This window comes from Choloepus didactylus, chromosome 21 (assembly GCF_015220235.1).
Source record: "Choloepus didactylus isolate mChoDid1 chromosome 21, mChoDid1.pri, whole genome shotgun sequence".
Taxonomy (NCBI): Eukaryota; Metazoa; Chordata; class Mammalia; order Pilosa; family Megalonychidae; genus Choloepus; species Choloepus didactylus.
Window position 1 is genome coordinate 38,386,854 of NC_051327.1, and position 18,876 is coordinate 38,405,729.

Below are 18,876 nucleotides of genomic sequence, written 5' to 3' on the forward strand. Positions count from 1 at the left end.
CTCATGTGTCTGACAAAGTTGTGAACCAGAGTGTGAAAACCACTGTTCTAGTTTGCTAATGCTGCCAGAATGCAAAACACCAGATATGGATTGGCTTTTATAAAAGGGGGTTTGTTTGGTTACACAGTTACAGTCTTAAGGCCATGAAGTGTCCAAGGTAACACATCAGCAATCGGGTACCTTCACTGGAGGATGGGCAGTGGTGTCCGGAAAACCTCTGTTAGCTGGGAAGGCACGTGGCTGGTGTCTGCTCCAAAGTTCTGGTTCCAAAATGGCTTTCTCCCAGGACGTTCCTCTCTACGCTGCAGTTCCTCAAAAATGTCACTCTTAGTTGCACGTGGGGTATTTGTCCTCTCTTAGCTTCTCCAGAGCAAGAGTCTGCTTTTAACGGCCATCTTCAATCTGTCTCTCATCTGCAGCTCCTGTGCTTTCTTCAAAGTGTCCCTCTTGGCTGTAGCTCCTCTTTAAAAGTTCACTCACAGCTGCACTGAGTTCCTTCTGTTTGTCAGCTCATTTATATGGCTCCAGTGACTCAACTTAGACCCACCCCGAATGGGCAGAGCAACACCTATGGAAATTATCCAATCAGAGTCATCACCCACAGCTGGGTGGGGTGCTTCTCCACAGAAACATTCAAAGAATTATAATCTAATCAACACTGATAATGTCTGCCCACACAAGATTACATCAAAGATAATGGCGTTTGGGGGACATAATACATTCAAACCGGCACAACCATGTCTTATGTGCTTATCTGCTAAGTGGGGTAATTATTGTAGGGAACCCATGGGTTACTGTGAGGATTAAATGACCTGATGGAGATGATTATAATCGTGATGGGAGGAGCTAACACGTACTGAGTTCATACTCTGTGCCAGACACTATGACTACTACTATTGTCCCTCTTTTAGAGATTATAAAACTGAAACAATTTTTCCAAGGCCACAGACCTGGTAAGTGGTGGAGCCAGGATTCAAACCCAAATGGCCTGACTCTGACTCCCAAGCCCAGATTCTTTACCAACAAAACAAAGCATTTAACAGTACCGGGCATAGAGATGAAGGTTAATGGCTATTCGTAGTCATAGAAAGAGATTTTTTACTACTGTCCTATGTTGCTGATATTTGTATGCTGAGCCCTCATCCCAGTCTGGACAGTCATTGCCTAGTGGGGAAGGGAGTCCTGTGCCTGATTCCATTCTCAGCATGTATTTGTTGTGGTAGCACTAGATGCTATAACAAATATAAACCCCACACTCTCAGTTTATTTCCTGTCAGTGCTATTGTCCAGTACAGATGTTTGCGGTCGGCATGTGGCTTATTCATAGACCCTATCTCTTTCCATCCTCTAACCTCCCCTAGGTGAGGATTTGGCAAACTTCTCCTGTAAAGGGCCAGATAGTAAAAATTTTCAGCTTTGCAGGCCATACTGTCTCTGTTGCAACTACTTGACTCTGCAAAAGCAGCCATAGACTACATGGGAATGGATGGGCATGGCTGTTCCAATAAAACTTTATTTTAAAAAACAGTTGATGGGCAGGATTGGACCCATGAGCCACAGTTTTCTGACCCCTTGGGTCTTGGAATACTCTTCATCAGTGGACCCAGAGGGAAAAGGAGAGTAGGAAGAAGATGCAGCCACTGTTCAATGCCTTGGCCCAGAAGTGACACATAGCTTCCCACATTTGATTGGCTTGAACTGTCCCTCAACCTCACCTGGATGCAAGGGGAGCTGGGAAGCACAGCCTCTGGCTGGGCAGCTGCTTTTCAACACTATGTCTGCCCTCTGGAAGGGGAGCAGCAGTGGGGTGCTGGCCAGCTGCCCGTCTCTGCCACAGCCCCTTGAAGCAGTGCCCCCGCACTGCACTGAGCAAGCTGAGAACGTTACAGGTGTCCAGAGTGGAGATGCACTTTACCTGTGTTCATTAACTGGGTTGGATTTTTATAAGTTTATCTGTGTCGTATACTTACTTGCTCCTGAAAAATAAATACTTCTCATAGAATGGCTCCTGGCCCCCAGCTGACTCAGCCATCTAGAAGTGTTTAGTGCATGCTCCATCATCTTGTAGAAGGAATGCCAGACTGGAGATTGGAAGAAAGAACCTTCAGGACCTCAGGTTTTTCTTTTCTGAGGATGGGCATTGGGGTCACGTTTTATTTTTATTTTACTTAATTTTGGCAGTGGCATCCCTTTGGGATCAGCATAGTGGGTGGATTCTGAAGCCAGATGGGCCAAGTTTGACTTCTGCCTCCAGTGCTCACTGGATGTTTGACTGTGGACAAGTACTTTATCTCGTTGCCTTGATTTTCTTATCTGTAAAATGGGTTTATTAATAGTGTCCACCACTTAGGATGTGAGGATTAAACAGGATAGTCTATGGAAAGTGTTTACCACTAAGCCTAGCACCGAGTAAGCTCTCAATAACTGGCAGCTGTTATTCTCCCCAACATCATCATCCCCAATCCTTTAACAGATTAAAGGGGAGTCACCTGGTTGAAACAGGGGCTCCCCTCATCTCCCAGCTGCAGCCCCTAACTGAGATACTTCTAGAGATCCCTAGGACCCTTCAGCTACCTCTGAAAAATCCATGAATTCTGAGTTCAAAAATCCCTTTCGGTACTCAGGGACTATGGGGTCTAGGAGTCCTGGATTTGATTCTTGGCTCCAGGCAAACCTCTGGGGCTCCATCTGTACAGGGAGGTTGACAATACCTTTCAGCCATTAGCAGGTCATTAGGGGCTAGAGGGGAGAAGTGAGGAGTGCATTATGAGGGAACACTGTCAGGGAGCAGGAGAAGGGGAAATGATGGGCTCCCCATGGTCTCTTCAGCACCCCTGGAGAGCGAGAGATGGGAGAGGCACACCAGCCCTTAACTGCCTCTCCCCTTAACCCTGGAACTGGTACTTCCCACCCATTGGCCACAACTAGTCCTATGACCCCAGCTGAATTACAAAGGTTCCTGAGAAATGGAGAGGCACTTGGAGATATTTGTGGGCACCAGCTTTCTCTGCTGGAGTCTTGTCGACCACTGCACCCCAGCTCCCAGCACGGTGCCTGGCATATTGTGTTGGTGCATGAATGGATGACTCCAGCCTCCATGCTCTCATTTTCGATGAAGAAACCATGACCCTTAGTTGGGTCACATACTACCTACAGCTAGAATGGCTCCTTTGTTGCCTGTGATTTTACTTCTGCTTTTTTTCTTGTGGGAAAACTCCAGCACCAGGTCCAGGGTAAATACAGTTCCCAGGTAGAGTTTGAAAGTAATCCCTTTAACCATTTGGTTTGCATTAAACTCACAGGTGCCAGAGCACAGGGCTCCTGTGCTCTTCTCTCATCATCGAGATCCAGCCTGGTGCCGGGCACACGGAAGGAGCTCAGTCAAAGTCTGAATTGAATGGAACTTGTGTAAACTTCCACTGGTTAAACAAAGTAGTTTAGACAAGGTGGGGCAGTGGAGTTGGATGGACCTGGTTCAAATTCTAGCTCTGATTCTCGCTAGCATGACCATAAACAAGTTAATTCATCTCACTAAGCTTCAGTGTCCTCATCTGTTAAGCAGAGGTACTGCCACCTTCCTCAGAAGAGATTTTTGAGCATTAAATAAAACACCATGTTTTGAATGTCTGGCCCCTGGTGGGTGTGGTGATGTTCTGTCTGTAGCAGCTATAATTTAGGTCAGAAATCTAGAGAAGTGGCCACCACAGGCTTCCCCAGCACCACTCTGGAGGGAGAGCTGGGCTCACCCTTCCTTGGGTGTCTGGATTGTTTCTGTAGATTTCTGTTTAGCCTTCAGAAGCATGGACACACACACACATACACACACACACACGTACACACACACCTATCGCCATCACCACCGCCAACCTCTCAATAGCAGCTCGGTGAACAGTGGGGCGGGACTGATCTTGCAGAGACAGGTTTTAGGTGACCTGTTGATTTGTTCTGTTGCTTCTAGACGTCCTGCAGATATGTTTTGTTTGGTCTGCATTTGAATTAGCTACCAACTGACTTGAGAATTGAGAGACTTCAGCCAGCAATCCAGCTTTGCAGCTTCCCTTAAAAACCGGGAAGAGCTGGCACCACCCATTCTCACATAGCGGTCATCTGCGGGGAGCAGTCTGCTCCGCCAGCGTTCCCGTCATTCTCTGTGGCCTGGACTTATCCCTTTACCCATCTGGCCTCTGGTGGCTCATGCCTGAGTTGGCACCCTCTGGCAGTGCGGTGGTAAGCGTGCCTTCGGGGCGTCTGCTTCTGCTTCACTCCTGCTCTCTTTTCTCTCCACTTGCCCCTGGGAAGGATGCACATGACTCCCACCTTCTCTTTCCTGGCTTTGAAGGGTGTCTGTCCCTCCTCAGCTTTCTCCAGCCCTGCCAGAGCCTTCCTTGGGGGCACAGTAGCTTGGCGGAGTAAAAGGCGGATGGGCTCTGGAGTCGGTTCAGGTGCAGGCTCTGCCGCTCCTTAGCTTTGCTCATCTGTGAAACGTTCGAGTTCCTAAGTGCCTCCACCCAGGGCCTGGCATTCTGCACAGCAGTGTGTCTCCGCTGTGCCTCTCCTTGCCCACCCAGCCATCCCAGCCTGTGGCATCCGGCAGTTAAGAATTTATACTGATTGTAGAGGCTACAGTTAAGACAGTTCGAGATGGGCCTGCATAATGCCGCTGCCGCTACTGTGAAAGCCTTTGAGCATCTCTCAGCCAGGCCCTTATAGCCATCCCACTTGCAGAAGAGTGTGAAATGACTAGGGGCATAGGGAGGGAGCTCACCTGCTGGTGACGAGGGAGTGGCAGCATGCGTGCCATCTGTCACATGGCAGTCATTGTGCTCACCCGCTACCATGCTCACTTACTGGGGTGGGGGCAGTGGGGCCCTATCAACCCCAGGGATGAACAGAGCATATATGAGAGTCCTCAGATTTCCCAGCTCCCTCTCAGCCCTTGGGATTGTTGGACCTGGAAGCTTTCTCAAGGCAGAACACATCTGAGCCCAGGAGTTCCCGCTTGGGCCTGGGGGTCAGATGGGGAAGGGCCTGGCAGAGATAGGGAGGCCCTTTTGTTCCTACTGTTGGTGTAAGGTAGTTTGGTTGGAAAGATGGGCAAAAAAACCAAATGGACAAGTAACAAAGAAAAGTTTTATTTGAGAAAAACCTCAGGGCTGCCCCCACCGACAGTAAGGCTGCTTGGAGGGGAAAGTGCGCAGTCGGGTGGTGAGATTTCCTTTTATGGGGTCTTTTGCCAATCAGGGGGTTACACGGTGTGTTGAACATGTAAGATATGTAACTTTGGCAATGCCTGGTTTGTAGACTCAAACAGGAGAGGTGGGGGAGGGAGGGAACAACCATGTGGTCCGAAGCAGGGAAAGGAAGGGGGCAGTGATGGGTTCAAACAAAGGCAGTGAGGCAGTGGCATGAAATGGGGGAAGTGGGCGCACATGAGGCACGGGCTGATCCGCAGGCTGGTTTTGCAAAACAGGGAGATGGGGTTGGGGCCCAGGGCCCAGCCCTAACAGTTGGCACCTCCAGTGCAGAGAAGTGAGCTAGTGCTTGTCCCCGGGGGACACTACAGCCCTGTTACTGTCTGTTCTCTCTGATCTCCGTCACCTTCCCGTTTTTTTTCCCCACCGCTGGCTGCAGCCCCATAGTATTTGGCATGTGTCTGTGAATTTGTGTTTATCCTTTTAGAATGTATTGTGTTGTGTGTATTTTTAATTTACTTACTCTTTTCACTCAGTGTCACATTTTAAGATCCTTCCATGTGGCTGTGTGTCCATAAGCTTTGTTTCTATAAATGTTCATTGTCTTTCTGAGTGTGCGTTCACCACTCTTCACTTATCCTTCCCCTGGAACTGGCTGCCAAGTGGCCCCTGACTCCTGGCCCCCACCCCCACCCCCCACAGCAGTACAGCAAGAAATATCCTTGTGTGTGATGTTCACAGTCTGGTGTGGGAATTTCTCTGGGATTCTCTAACAGCGATTGCTGGGTCATGTCCACTTGACCAAATCACTCACAAATATTATCATTTTTAAAGGCATAAGGAACCTGAATTGTACTTGCTCCATAAAAGGAAGTTCACTGTGGATTTGAGGAGAATTCCGGGTAACCGAGATTACAGATTCACCGAGTATTACTTTGTGGTAGGAAACAGCCCCCATTTTTGCTTTAAAGCATCATGTCGTCCAATCGCATGGTCATCTTCTGAGACAGATGTTCTTAACCTCCCCGTTGCACAGGTGGGGAAACTGAGGCCCAGAGATCGAGTAACTTGCTCACGGTCACTCGGCTAAGCAGTTGTTGCAGCTGGTATCTGAGTCCAGCTTTGGGTGACTCTTGTGGACACACCATACACTTTCCAGAAGAATTCCCGGCCTTGGGCCTGGCTGCCGTGAAGTTGTGAATTTGTGGAAAGTGCTCACATCTGATTTGATTCAAGGTCTCAAATTGGTGGCGTTCTGTGACCCGCACTTTGTGTTTTGGTTGGTCCACATAGTCTTTACATTTTTTAAAAATTGTCGGCTCACACTCTAAGTGATCTGATAAGAGTGGGCCCACTTTCCCTGCAGGCACAGTTGCCAGGACTGAAGTCATGGCTGGCCCTGTCCACACCGGCCCCTTTGGTTGCTCAGGACTGCAGGATAAATTTTTGTACATGGGCAATATCTCTTTCTCCCCACACTGTTGTAGGTGGCTCCTGCCTGTGGGAGAAAGGCTGTCATGTCCTGCCCAGCTCAGGAAAGAGAGGCCTCTATGGAGCCTCTGTGCTTGGGCCACCCTCCTGCAGAGCAGGGGCTCTGTTGAGGGGAAGACAAGAATCCATCCAGCCACAAACACTTATCATTGTGCTCTGTTCGGGTTTTGACCAACGGGAGGATTTCAGAAACATGGCATTGGGTTCCCCCCATTTTTAAGAAGGAGCTTGTAAACAGTGCAGCTGCACCTTCAAGCCTTGGCTCCCCCCAGCCACACGGGGCTGTTTGAGGAGGAGGAGGAGGGTCTTGGCCCGACTGCGGGGCAGGCCTGTGTTTGGGGTGGGTGCCAAGCCCTAGGCTCTTTCCAGGAGGTCGCATGGAGGAGGCTTTTGGTCTGTGGTGTCCGGTTGAGTCTGCCCTTCTTCCCCCAGTCACATGCAGCATTTCACCCAGGGACAGTCAGCACCCAGCCCCAGGGCTGTCGACATAGTCATAGATCCTCATCTACGTTACATGCAAAGTCATATTTCAGGATGTATTGGGGAAGCAATTAGGTCTCCACTACCCTCCTGGCTGGCCATGGAGATGTTAGCATTTGCTCTGCATAGAATGAGAGTACCTAGGTCCAAATCGCAGCTCCATAACTGACCAGATCCATGGGTCTGGGCAGGTGTCTTCGTCTCCCCGTCCCTCTGAGTCCTCATCTGTGAGATGGGAATAGTGATTATAGAACCTTCCCTTGTCAAAGCAAAAACTGCCCCAGACAGTGTGCAGCAGGCAAGGATGACTATGTTCAAAGCTACTGCAGTAGGAGAGAGAGCAGAACTAGATCTGAGCTCAGCACTGCTGAAGTGGAGTGCGTAGGAATTTTAAGGACTGGAGTGAGTTAACGGAGAAGGACAGGAAGACGTCAGTGGGGGTCAAGCCATGGGGTGGAGTGATCACATGGCAAAAGGGCCAGATGGAACACGGACCTCATGGCTTCCATAAGGGCCGGGGTGAGAGGGTGTCAGGGCCTGGGGTCGGGGACAAGCCTCTCCAAAATTAGTCCAGCTGAGGGGAGCCATAAAGCCGTCTTGCTCACCTTGTAAAGTTCCGAGGGTAAAACAAGATGACAGGTGAAGAGAATTTAAAACAGGACTCAGATGTTTGCTGCTATTATTATTCTTACTACTACTACTACTACTGCTACCTGTGCATCTATTGTGAGGGTGGCTTTGGTTTCCTGGGAGTTTCTGTGATACTCATTAGAAAGGCAGTGCTCTTTTTGATTTTCATTGCCTTCCCCACACACAGTGTTCTACCCAAAACTGGGGGGCAGCAGTTTAGTGTAGTGGAAAGACAGGGGAGGGGACTGAGCCAGCAGGTCCAGAATTTGAATGCTGGTCCTTGCACTTTTTGTACGACCTTGGAGGCAGTAAATAACCTCTTAGATCACATCCTCCACCATGCCCTGGGGATAAGACTGTCAAGGGTGCCCAAATGTTTAAAGGATTAGAGGAAAATCCCCCCTGTGAATATACCCAGCTCACTGACTTGAAGAAATATTGATTTCTTTCTTCCTTAAGTAAATATTATGGAAAATGTTGCTGGGTGATTAGGATGTCAGACAACCCAGGGTCAAGTTCCAGCACCACTGCTTTCTGGCTGTTGGCCCTGGGCGTGGCGCGTGACCTCTCTGAGCCTCAATTTCCTTCTCCGGGGAAAGCTGGTAATAACAGTACCCATCGGAGGGCCCGTGAGGGCCAGCCAGGGTCATGGGCCTCTTGCCAGCTCTGCGGTGTTAGCTGCTATCCTGATTAGGGTTTGGTCAGTACTTTCCTTTGGCCTTACTGTTTTTCCCCATTCACAAACCAACAGCAGCAGTTCTTGACAGTAGGAAAGGGGGCAAGGATGGGGAGAAAAGCAAAGGGGGCGGGGCGAGGTGGGGTGGGGAGGGTAGCAAGTGCTTTAAAGTTATCAAAGGAATCCTGGGAGAACAGTGGGGCTTATGTACCCAAATAATGAAAAAGGCTCTGGCAGATTTCAGGCTGAATAAGGCAATGGGATGATTGTCAGTCTTGTGCTTTTTTTTCTCCAAATGAGGTTCCTGCTACAGAAGGTCAGTTATTCAAAGACCTGCAGTGATTCAGGACTTCTTAGATCTATACCATGTTGATCTTGAATAATATCAGGCCATTTTGCATTTTTCCTTAACAAACTGGCTAAGTTGCACTCATTTTAGGGCTGGGTTTACATTGTCCCACATGCTGTAGAGAAGCCCTGTAACTGGTAAGGATGATGTGGGGTGAGACTACCTAGGGAATTCGACCTTTTCTTCTCTAATTAGTCCTGAAATCTTGAACAAAAGGAGGAATTGTAGCCTAATGAAATCAAGGACCAAAGCCCTTCTACACAGGAAGGAATGCGGGATTGTTTGACCGGCCCACTCAGATTAAGTGAGGAAACTGAGGCTCTGATGGCCTGACTTCCCCAAAGGCCCACACCGAGGCCAGGACCCGGGTCCCCCATTTCCCAGCCGGTGACCCCACTACCTCACCACACCATGGTTAGCCATAGATTGCCAGGCAAGGAGAGGAGCCGAGGGCCATGTTTATTCTGTGCATGAAATCAAGGAAATGGTCTCTTTGGGCTTCAACTCAGAACTGGAGGTGTCTAGATGCCAGTTTTTCCTGACTGTTGGTTCGTAGGGTTTGCCACATGCCCCCATCTAGAGCTCTTGTCAAACCTATCCCATGGGGGGACGGGAGGTGAGTCTCACCTCCAGCACCCCAACCAGGGCTGCAGAAGAAAACCATAAAAACTGCTGCTAGAGAGGACTGAAAGGGTAAAATTTGCCTCTGGCAACATCCTCTTCCCTGCCCCCACCCCCTCACTGCAGCCCAGCCCCACTGACCACCCCATCCGCTGCTTAAAGGAGCCACCTGGGGTATCAGGAAGCTGCTGTCCCAAAGAGTGCAGGACTCTCACACGGTGGCCGTTATGTGAGAGTACCCTAGTGTGCTGCTTTTCCAAGGAATGTGTTTGCATCTTAATAAGGATGGTCACAGCATCACTGGGGACTTTAAAACCCCAGCAAATGGTGAAGAGTGTGGGCTCTCAAATGAGAAGTGAGATAGGCCTGGGTTTCACTTATTAGCTGTGTGAGCTGAGGCATGTGCCTCAGTTTCCCAAACTTCCAAGTGGGAGAGGAACAGTTCTGACCTTAGAGGTGTCCTGCCGTAAGCAGAGATCCTGCTCAGAGGGTTCATTTAGTCAACAAATATTTATTGAGCACCTACTGTATACCGGGCACTATCGCCAGGTGCTGTGGTTGTGTGGTGTTCCCGCCATGCAGAAAAAGCAGGGTGAGGGCTAGGGAGTGATGGCCGTGCTCTTTGAGACAGAGCGGACAGGAAGGCTTCTTGAAGGAGGGACATTTGAGCAGGGATGTGAAGAGACAGCAGGCGTGAGTCCTGCAGCTGTCTGGAGGGAAGAGCATTCCAGCAGCAGGGACAGCCCGTGCAAAGGCCCAGAGGCAGGAGTGTACTTGATATGCAGAGAGGCCCGGGCACTCAGTAGTGAGGAGGAGACTGGAAGGACATGGGGTCAGAGAGGATGGGAGGAGCCAGGCCACAGGTGCCCTTGGGGGCCACAGCGAGGCCTTGAGGTTTTGCTCAGTTGCGCCAGGGACCCACTGGAGCCTGCTGGGCAGTGCAGGGAAATGACCTTATGAGCCGCTCTGTGAACAGTGGCTGTAAACATTCACTTAGGGGCATCTGTCATGAACCTGACCTTGTACTGGGCACTGCAGTTGGATCCAGCCAGTTGCACTGGTCCCTGCACTGGAGGAACCTGCAGCCACTGGGAGAGTTAGACACACATCAATAAAAGAGGCCAAACCGTAACCGGTTCCCTGGTAGAACGAGCAGCCAGCCTTTCCCAGGCAACTAGGGAGGCATTTCCAGTGGACTTTGAGGATTGAGTTTGGGGGTGAGGGCATCTCCCTGGGCCATGAAGGTGCCAGGGGAAGGGAGCCCTGCCCAGGTGAGACACCCCTGTGGTGAGAAGATGAAGCCCAGGGGCCAGCGGGCAGACAGCAAGGCAGACCCTGAGGGCCATGCTGGGGAATCAGGAGTGGGTCCCCAGGCGCTGGGCAGCCACTGAGGGCGTCTCGGCTGGCAGCGAACATGACCAGACTTCGACTTTGCTCTACTAGAGGACCCTGGGGTATCCCTTGTGCAGTCACCATGTAGGCTCTTCCCAGAAGGCCTGGGGCATTTTGTAAGTGGGGTCTCTTTGGGGTTCACACTCACTTTTCACATGGCCACCCCAGGATTCAGAAGTGGGAGCATGGCATGGTAGGTCTGCCCTGGGACCTCACTGTTCCCGGGTTCAAATCCGGGCTCCACCACTTGACTCCAATGTGTGACCTTGTACAAGTTACCTCAGCTGTGAAATGGGGATAATAGTCCCAGCCTCCCAGGAGGCCACAGAGAGTAAATAGTGCCTGTTACATGGTAGCATTAGATTGTCAACTCCTTCATCTCCTGCCCTGAGCCTTGACCTCCAGACAAGGGCCTGACCCCCTCTGTCCTCCCCCCCACGAAGCCCCCCACACCCTCTGGCCCTACCCCCTCTGACCTAGCACCTTGCCCTCCCGTTGGGCTCTTCCCACAGCTGGCTTGTGTCCCAGCTGCCCCTCTGCTCTGCTTCAGCCCATGCCGGGTGATGTTCCTGGGCTCTCTCCACAGGACACACTCGCCTCACTCCCCGTCACTGGCAGGATTTCACCCCGACTCCCTCAGCCCTTGCTCCTCCCATTGCTTCCACTCACCTCCCTCTGCTCGGTGCTTCCTTCCACCTGAGTGCCCTTCCTTCCCCTGGGTTCCCTTCTGTTGAAATCCTACCCAGCCATCAAGGGCAAGTCTAAAAGTGTCTCCTTCCCGAACACTCTTCCACACTGACTGAACCAGACAGGGACTCCACACAGCTTCGTTAATTATCCACCAATCTGCTGTTCACCACTGGCTCATGATCAGCACTGTGGCTTGCTCATGTCACCTGGCCTCCGGGGTGCCCCTTCCCATAAACCTTACTGGAAGAATGAAAGAATTCTAGATTTGACCCCTGTGAGGGCAGGTTCCGTGGTCACCTTCTCTAGCACCTTCTCACAGGCCCTGGCACGAGGCAGGCCTAGAAGTGTGGATGGCTGGATGGGAGTCTATCCTCTGCTTGGAGGTGTGAATGAGTGGAGGATAGTGTGTTCCTTTCCTAGGGCTGCCATAACAAATTGCCATACTTACTCTCCCACAGCTCTGCAGACTAGAAGTCTGAAATCAAGGTGGCAGCAGGGTTGGTTCCTCCTGGAGGCTCCAGGGGAGAACCTGTTCCCTGCCTGTCTCCCAGTGTCCGGTAGCTGCTGTAAAGGCATCGCCCCAGCCTGCTTCTGCATCACACGGCCTTCTCCTCCGTGTGTCTTCTAAGGGCACTTATGATGTCAGTGGATTCAGGACCCACCTGAAATCCATAATGAACTCATCTAGAGATCCTTAACTTAATTACACCTGCAGAGAAAGACTTTTATTTTTCCAAATAAGGTCACACTCCCAGGCACTGGGGTTAGGGTGTGGGCTCACCTGTTTTAGGGCCACACTTCAACACACTACGGACCATGAGTGCCTTTAGAGCAAGAACTAGGCTCTTTTAATCTCTAACTACCCCTGGCCCAGAGGGGTAGCCAGTAAATGTTTGCTTGAAGAGATAACTCAATAATGCAGCACGGACCCAATAAAAACTCGGAGAGGGAATCAGGATGGAGCGGGGTAGGGAAGACTGCGGCCAGGCCCCTTTCTTATCTCTCCCCGTCCTTCCCAGTCCACCACCAAAATAAATGCTCGATAAATGGGGATGGAGTCGAGTTACTGGGGTAAAATAATTAGCAGGACTTGGCTTCTCTTGCCCCCAGGAGGGGCAGTGACTCTGTCCTCTAAGTTAGTGGATGTCTGTAGAGGTCTATGGGGGGAAATTCGCAGCAAGGATGCCTTAGAGACACGTCCTGACCTGCCCCTTCCCTCCTCCGTTCCCCTTTGATCCACACCTGACATATCCAACTGACGATCGACCTGGAAGAAAGCGCTGTGTGTGTGAATCCCTGCACCACTTTGCTGCCCCAGCTGGGTGGCCCAGATGTGGACACCAGGACCTCGCCCCCGACACTTGGAGTCCAGTCCAACGTAAAAATTAGCAACAGTTTCTTTTTCTAAGTTCGCAGTCCCATTGTTTCCTCACGTTGACCAGGTGAAGGTGCTTTGTGCAGCTCCGCTAAAAGCGTCAGATCAGAAGCTTAGTAGGACTCGGGATGTTTGGGGCATCAGCGAGCTTCCCTCCTGCCAGTCATTGTTCCTAGGTGTCTCCTTGTGTGTTTTTAAATTGGCAACAACAGGAGGTTCTCTCCTCAGTCCTCCCAGTTACAGTCTCAGAGTGGTCTCCCTGGGAACGGCTGCTCGGTGGCAGTGTTGCAAGCCCAGGCATCACGCTACCAAAGCGAAGGTCGCAGGGTTGCATCCATTTGGCAGTGGGATGCACCTCGCTGCCACGGCACAGGACGGCGAACTGGGCCCATGGTTTAGATGAGCTGCGTGCGCCCCTCAGCTGGCCCCAGGCTCAAGAGAGGAAAGGCAGGTTTTCAGTGCTCCAGGGACAAAATAGTGGCTTTTTAAACCTGAAGCATTCGATTTTTTTTTTTTCATTCTCATGGAAGGAACAGCTGATTGTTGCTTTCTGACAAAATCCCCATCACATCGAAGGCAGAATCCTCAATCTCTCCTGCCATCCCCAGGGCTGGCCTGCCTCCCCTACGGCCCACACTTGCAGAGCCCCTGCTCTCTGAGGCCCGCGGCCCCCAGCTCCAGGCATTCCCGGTTCCAGAGTGTTCCCTAAACAGAAACACCCCTCCCTCCCTCCCTCCCTCCCTCTCTCTCTCTCTCTCTCTCTCTCTCTCTCTCTCTCTCTCTCTCTCTCTCTCTCTCTCTCTCTCTCTCTCCTCAGGACTGAGTACATAAAGGGCGGGGTGGGGGGAGGGCTCTGGAATCAGGCTGCCCAGGCCAGTTGGTTGTGTGTCTGTGCAGGGGTACTAAGCCCCTCTGAGCCTCAGTTTCTTCTCTCGGGTGGGAATCCTGAAAAATACTGATGTCAACAGTCTGCTGAGAATTAAATAGAATAATGCATCAGTGTGCTTAGCCAGGCCTGGCGCGGAGGAGATGCTCAGCAAATGTTAGTAGTAACAAGTACTCTTTCCGACACTGCTGCTGCTACTACTTCTATTACTACCACTACCACCACTACGATTGTTAGTATATTACAAAACCCTGGGAAGGCTTCGCTGACCCCCATTCCAGATCAGGTGCCCCCGTGTGTCTCCACTGCAGACCTTGTATATACCTTTTGCATTACTTTTATTGTGACACTTTGGGATTGTTGATGTGTCTGTCATTTCCAACCGGCTCTAAGCTCTGTGAGGGCAGGGTCTAGGCTTCTTTATTTTTTTGTTCATGGAAGTCCTCCAAGAAATGTCCATTGAATGAATGACCAAATGAAAGCTGCACACCTGGATTCTTGAATGAGCGGGCGAATGACTGCCGTCCATCTCCATGTCCTGGCTGGGTTGTTAGCATTAAAATACAGCTTGAATCCATTCACTTCGCTCTCACGGCCGCCAGCCTGGGCCCTGCCAGCACCGTCTCTTGCCGGATGACTGCAGTGGACTCCACACTGTGCTTTCTGCTTCCAGGTTTGCCCTCCTCTAATCCAGCCCCCAGCAGCCAGGCAGATCTTTCTCAAACAAGAACCTGCTCTCTCCGGAGGCTTCCTTCCCTTCACACCAGTCATGAAGTCCAGCTGCCCAACGATGCCCTGCCTGCCCCAGCCCCACCTACCCTGTCCCAGCCCTGCCCTCCCCAGCCCCTCCCTGCCCCAGCCATGCCCACCCCATCCCCCCGCCCCCCGCCTACCCTGGCCCTGCCCTGCCTTGTGCAGCTTCACTTCTCTTGAATACCTCATTTCTGTTCCGGGAAGATGCCAGGCTTGTTTCCTCAGGGCCGTTGCACTTGCCGTCTCCCTGCCTGGAAGGTCTGTGCCCACTCTGGCCAGCTGGCTCTTCTCATCCTTCAGATCTCAGTGTGAAGTCCCCTCCTCCCAGCTGCTGTCCTTCCCTAACCCCAGGCTGAGCCAGTCTTCCCTCCCCACCCCAGACCGGTTCCTTCATAGCGGTCACGGAGGGGTGTTCAGGAGCCTGTGCCCTCCCTCTTTCCCCGATTAGACTCGAAGCTCTTTGGTGCAGAGGCCGTGTCTGATTACCAGGGCCCGTTTCCGCTTACCAGGGCCCATTTCCATGGACACGGGCAGGCCTGCAACAAGTAGGCATTGAGCGAGCAATGTGTCAGTCGGCATAATCAACAGGAGTGCCCGAAACCAGCATGTGGCTTCAGTCTCTAACTTGGTGGCTTATGACAACAATGAAGCCAGTTTCTCCCTCACGTCACAGTCCAGGGGCCTCTAATGGGTCCTTTCTCTGTGTGGTTCTGCCACGTCCTCATGCAGCCCCCACGCTCTGGGGCAGGTAGTGGGGGCATCGCGTGGGGCTTTGTTGGTGGTGGCACCAGTCACTTCCACTCTCTTTACCCCAGCCAGAGCATGTCCGTGGCTCTAGTCGAACTGTAGAGGTGGCTGAGAAACCACGTCTCCCTTTGTTCCCAGAAGTAATGGGGTTGGTGAGTCAGTCTAATCAAACTTGGGCGAGGGAGGGAATCCTGTAGCCGGAGGGCCTTAAAGCTGGGCTCCTTGGGCATCCAGCCAGCGCCCCTGCCTTCCCGTGCCAGCACCCAGCAGTCGGGTCAGCCGACTCCGAGGCAGCCACCCCTGGACAGGGGCTGAGCGGCCTGTGGCTCCTGCTGCACTGGCCCTTCTGTTTGTTTTATAAAATGTCGTCATCATTCTCAGAGGAAACCCAGAAGGAACTCCGGAAATGCAGAGGGGGCGCCTCTGCCCACGTGGCGGCTGGCGTGGAGGTCGGCGCTCGGGGATGGGACCACTGGGGCATCCGTGGAGAAGGCGCACTTCTCAGGAGTGACCCGGGAAGCAAAATGTCAGGAAAGTGCAGGGTGGGGAGAGGGGGAGCCTGAGCGTTTGTTCCAGGAACAACACCCACCCTTTTTGACAACATTCCATTGTTTTAAAATACCTATCCTTAATTTGGTGACATCTTCATCTTCTTGAAATTCAATATAAAATTATCCTTTTCCGGAGGGGAAACAGTACTCCCGTTAAAATAGTCCCGAGTGTTCTTTTTATAAAGCAAGGACTGACTCCCGGACTCTCTAGTAATAGTTCTAAGCCACCGCTGACAGTCCTGTTAGGATGGGGATGCCACGGGAAGCGACCGCCGGGCCCCGGCGCTGGGTGCTCATTAGGTGCCACGAGAGGACTCCAGCGGCTTCCAGGGGCCGGGCTGGCACCCAGGCCCGTCACTGCTCATGGGCCTGGCTGAGGCCGTGGGAGCACGGCCTGCAAACTCATAAACACCTACACCCCAGAGGAGCTGGAATGGATGCAGGTGCACGGCAGCGGGGTCTCTAGAGGAGCAGCCCCCTGTCTCAGTTGACTTACTGCCTGTCTCCTCTTGGACTCCCCACCCAGCAGCCTTTGAAGCCAGGAGTTGGTTTCTGGGCCAGCCTTCTGCTTGCCCTCTCACTACCCAACCAGGGGCCTTTGTTATTTCTCCCGGCTTTAGCAACAACCTCCCCCAAATCCATCCTCCCCTGCTGTTCTTTCAACCAGTGCTTAGCCCCACCTAATCTCCAGGTGCTGTGCTGAGCTCTGGTGACAGAGGGGTACGTAAGACAGAAGGTCCCTGCCTTCGTGGAGCTTGCAGTCTAGCAAGTGGAGGTGGGGGAGCGGGAGGCATGCGCTGAGTGAATGAGACGTTCCAGGAAGCCACAGTGCAGTGGGAAAAAGAGAGCAGAAACTCGGCTGGAGCAGGCCTGGGCTGGGGTGTCGGGCAGGCCCTGCGGTGGTGGCACACAAGCAGACACCTCAGGGGCAAGGTGTCCCAGGCCAGGCACCCAGCCTGGGCAGAGGCCTGAGGGGTAGGGAAGGTCTCGGAACAGTGCACAGAAGGCAGTATTCCTTCCAAGGACCGTGATTTTAGTTTTTGCTTTTTTAATTATGAAAAAATTTAAATATGGCAAAAAAGCAGAGCAAATCATATAATGAAGCCCCATATTCCTTCATCTAATTCAGTATTAATCCTTTTCCATATTTGTTTCATCATTTTTACTTTTGCTGTTTAGGTATTTTAAAGTAAATTATAGTCATCGTGATATTTCACCCCTAAATGCTTCAGTGTATGTTCATAAAATCTAAGAATGTTTTCCTACATAGTCACAATACCATTGTCACCTCTCAGAGAAGCGAGCACAGGGGAAGCCTTTGGGATGCACCTCTGGGGCCTGGGTGGGGTGTGCTGCTCCAGTGACAGTGACAGGTTGGACTCAGGGGGCTCCTCCAACCTTCTTTTTGGGGGGTCCTCACCCTCCTTGGGCTCCATGGCCCAGCCCACCCCTCGCACAGGGCAGGGGGCCGTCCTCAACCTCTCCTGTTGCTTTAGAGCATTCTGAGCTCCCCACACCCCCCACCCTGAAAAAGAAAAACCTTCTCAAGTTCTTCCAGGGCTGACGAGCTCCCTTCTCCTCTTCCCGAGGCAGATGCTCTCAGGAGCCCTCAAGGGCTTCTGGTGCAGAATAAAATCCAGGCTTGCCAGCCCCGATCGCGCTAACCTGGAACATTAGCCACCTTCCCAAGCAGGAGCCTCCATTGCTTTACGCTGGGTCACAACTCGAGACCCGGGAGCAGACCCCGGCACTCAGACCAGGTGAGCGGGGCCTAGTGGCGCTGCAGGTCCCAGAGCCAGATGCCTCCCTCCTTCCCACGCAGCATCCCTCCCGCCAGGCCTCGAGGCCCTGGCCTTGGCCTTGGCCTGCGGAGGTGGTGCAGCTGGCTCAGGAGCTGCCGCCCCTCTGGAGGAAGGTCCCCGCTGAGGCAGCTCATCAGGGGTGGTGGGCAGGGGGCTTTGGACAAGAAGACCTTGCTGTGACCTTAAGGTAGCCCTAAGGGGCCCCCTCGGGCGGCCGATGCTCCACATTTCTTCATCCCACCTAGTGCTTAGAGGAACTTGCCAGATAAAATATGATAGGCCCTGTTACATTTAAATTTCAGGTAAACAAGGAATAATTTTTTAGTATAACTAAGACCAAAATATTGTATGGAGAGGTTTTATTACATGGGGCATACTTTTGCTGAAAAATCATTCATTTTATGTGCTAACCCTGGTGGCCCCAGCTTAGAGGCGCTGTTCAGGATGTGGGAGCCCTTTGTCAGGGGCCAGGCTTGCGCTAGGCGGGTTCTGAGCAGCAGCCGCTCATCTTTGGGGTTTTTGTGACTGTTCCGTTGAACAAATTCTTCCTGCATCCGTGCCTTGGGCTGGCTCTGTGCTGACCCAGGGGGAGTGAGTGAAGGTGGGCAAGAGCCCGAGCCCGAGCTGTGGACCTCCGGTTCCTCGTTCCTTAAGTAAGATGACTCCGGGTCCCTCCTTGTGCTCAGGAGGATGACACGGGGCTGTCACCCACGCCCCGTCGCTCCACTCCTCCCCGTATTCGCTCCCCTCGGCCTTCAGACCAGGAGTATCATTGCGTTGGAGAAAATTCCAGCCCCACCACTGGCCAGGGTTTCTGGTTATAAGCCAGGATCCCCCAGTTTGTATGCACTGGATGTGTACTAACAGGACCAGCCACATAATTTGGGGAGCCCACAGCAACATGAAAATGCAGGGTACGTTGTTCCAAAATTATCAATAATTTTAAGATGGTAACAGCAGAGCATTCAATCAAATGTGGGACCCTGTGCCACTGCACAGGTCATACACTCGCGAAGCCTGCGAGGGGCATGCAGACACGGGGGTGAGTGAGGGGAGCAGGGGCTCGGGCTGGTGCAGACGGCCTGGCCTGGGTTGCCTGTGTCTGCTTCAGGGAATAATCTGTTCAGCTTCAGCATCCTGCAGCCCATGGAGTGGGGCCACAGGGCCACAGCTCCTAGTTTTTCAAGAGAAGTTAGCAATTTGTCTGTCTCTCAACAAAAATCTCTTTCTTAAACAGTGGA

At 52.1% G+C, this 18,876-nt stretch overlaps 1 protein-coding gene across 2 annotated transcripts in view; it reads left to right on the forward strand.

Moving 5' to 3' along the window:
- Window positions 1-18,876, forward strand: part of SNX29 (sorting nexin 29) — a 582,670-nt gene that overhangs the window by 523,920 nt on the left and 39,874 nt on the right. The gene's annotated exons all lie outside the window — the stretch shown is intronic.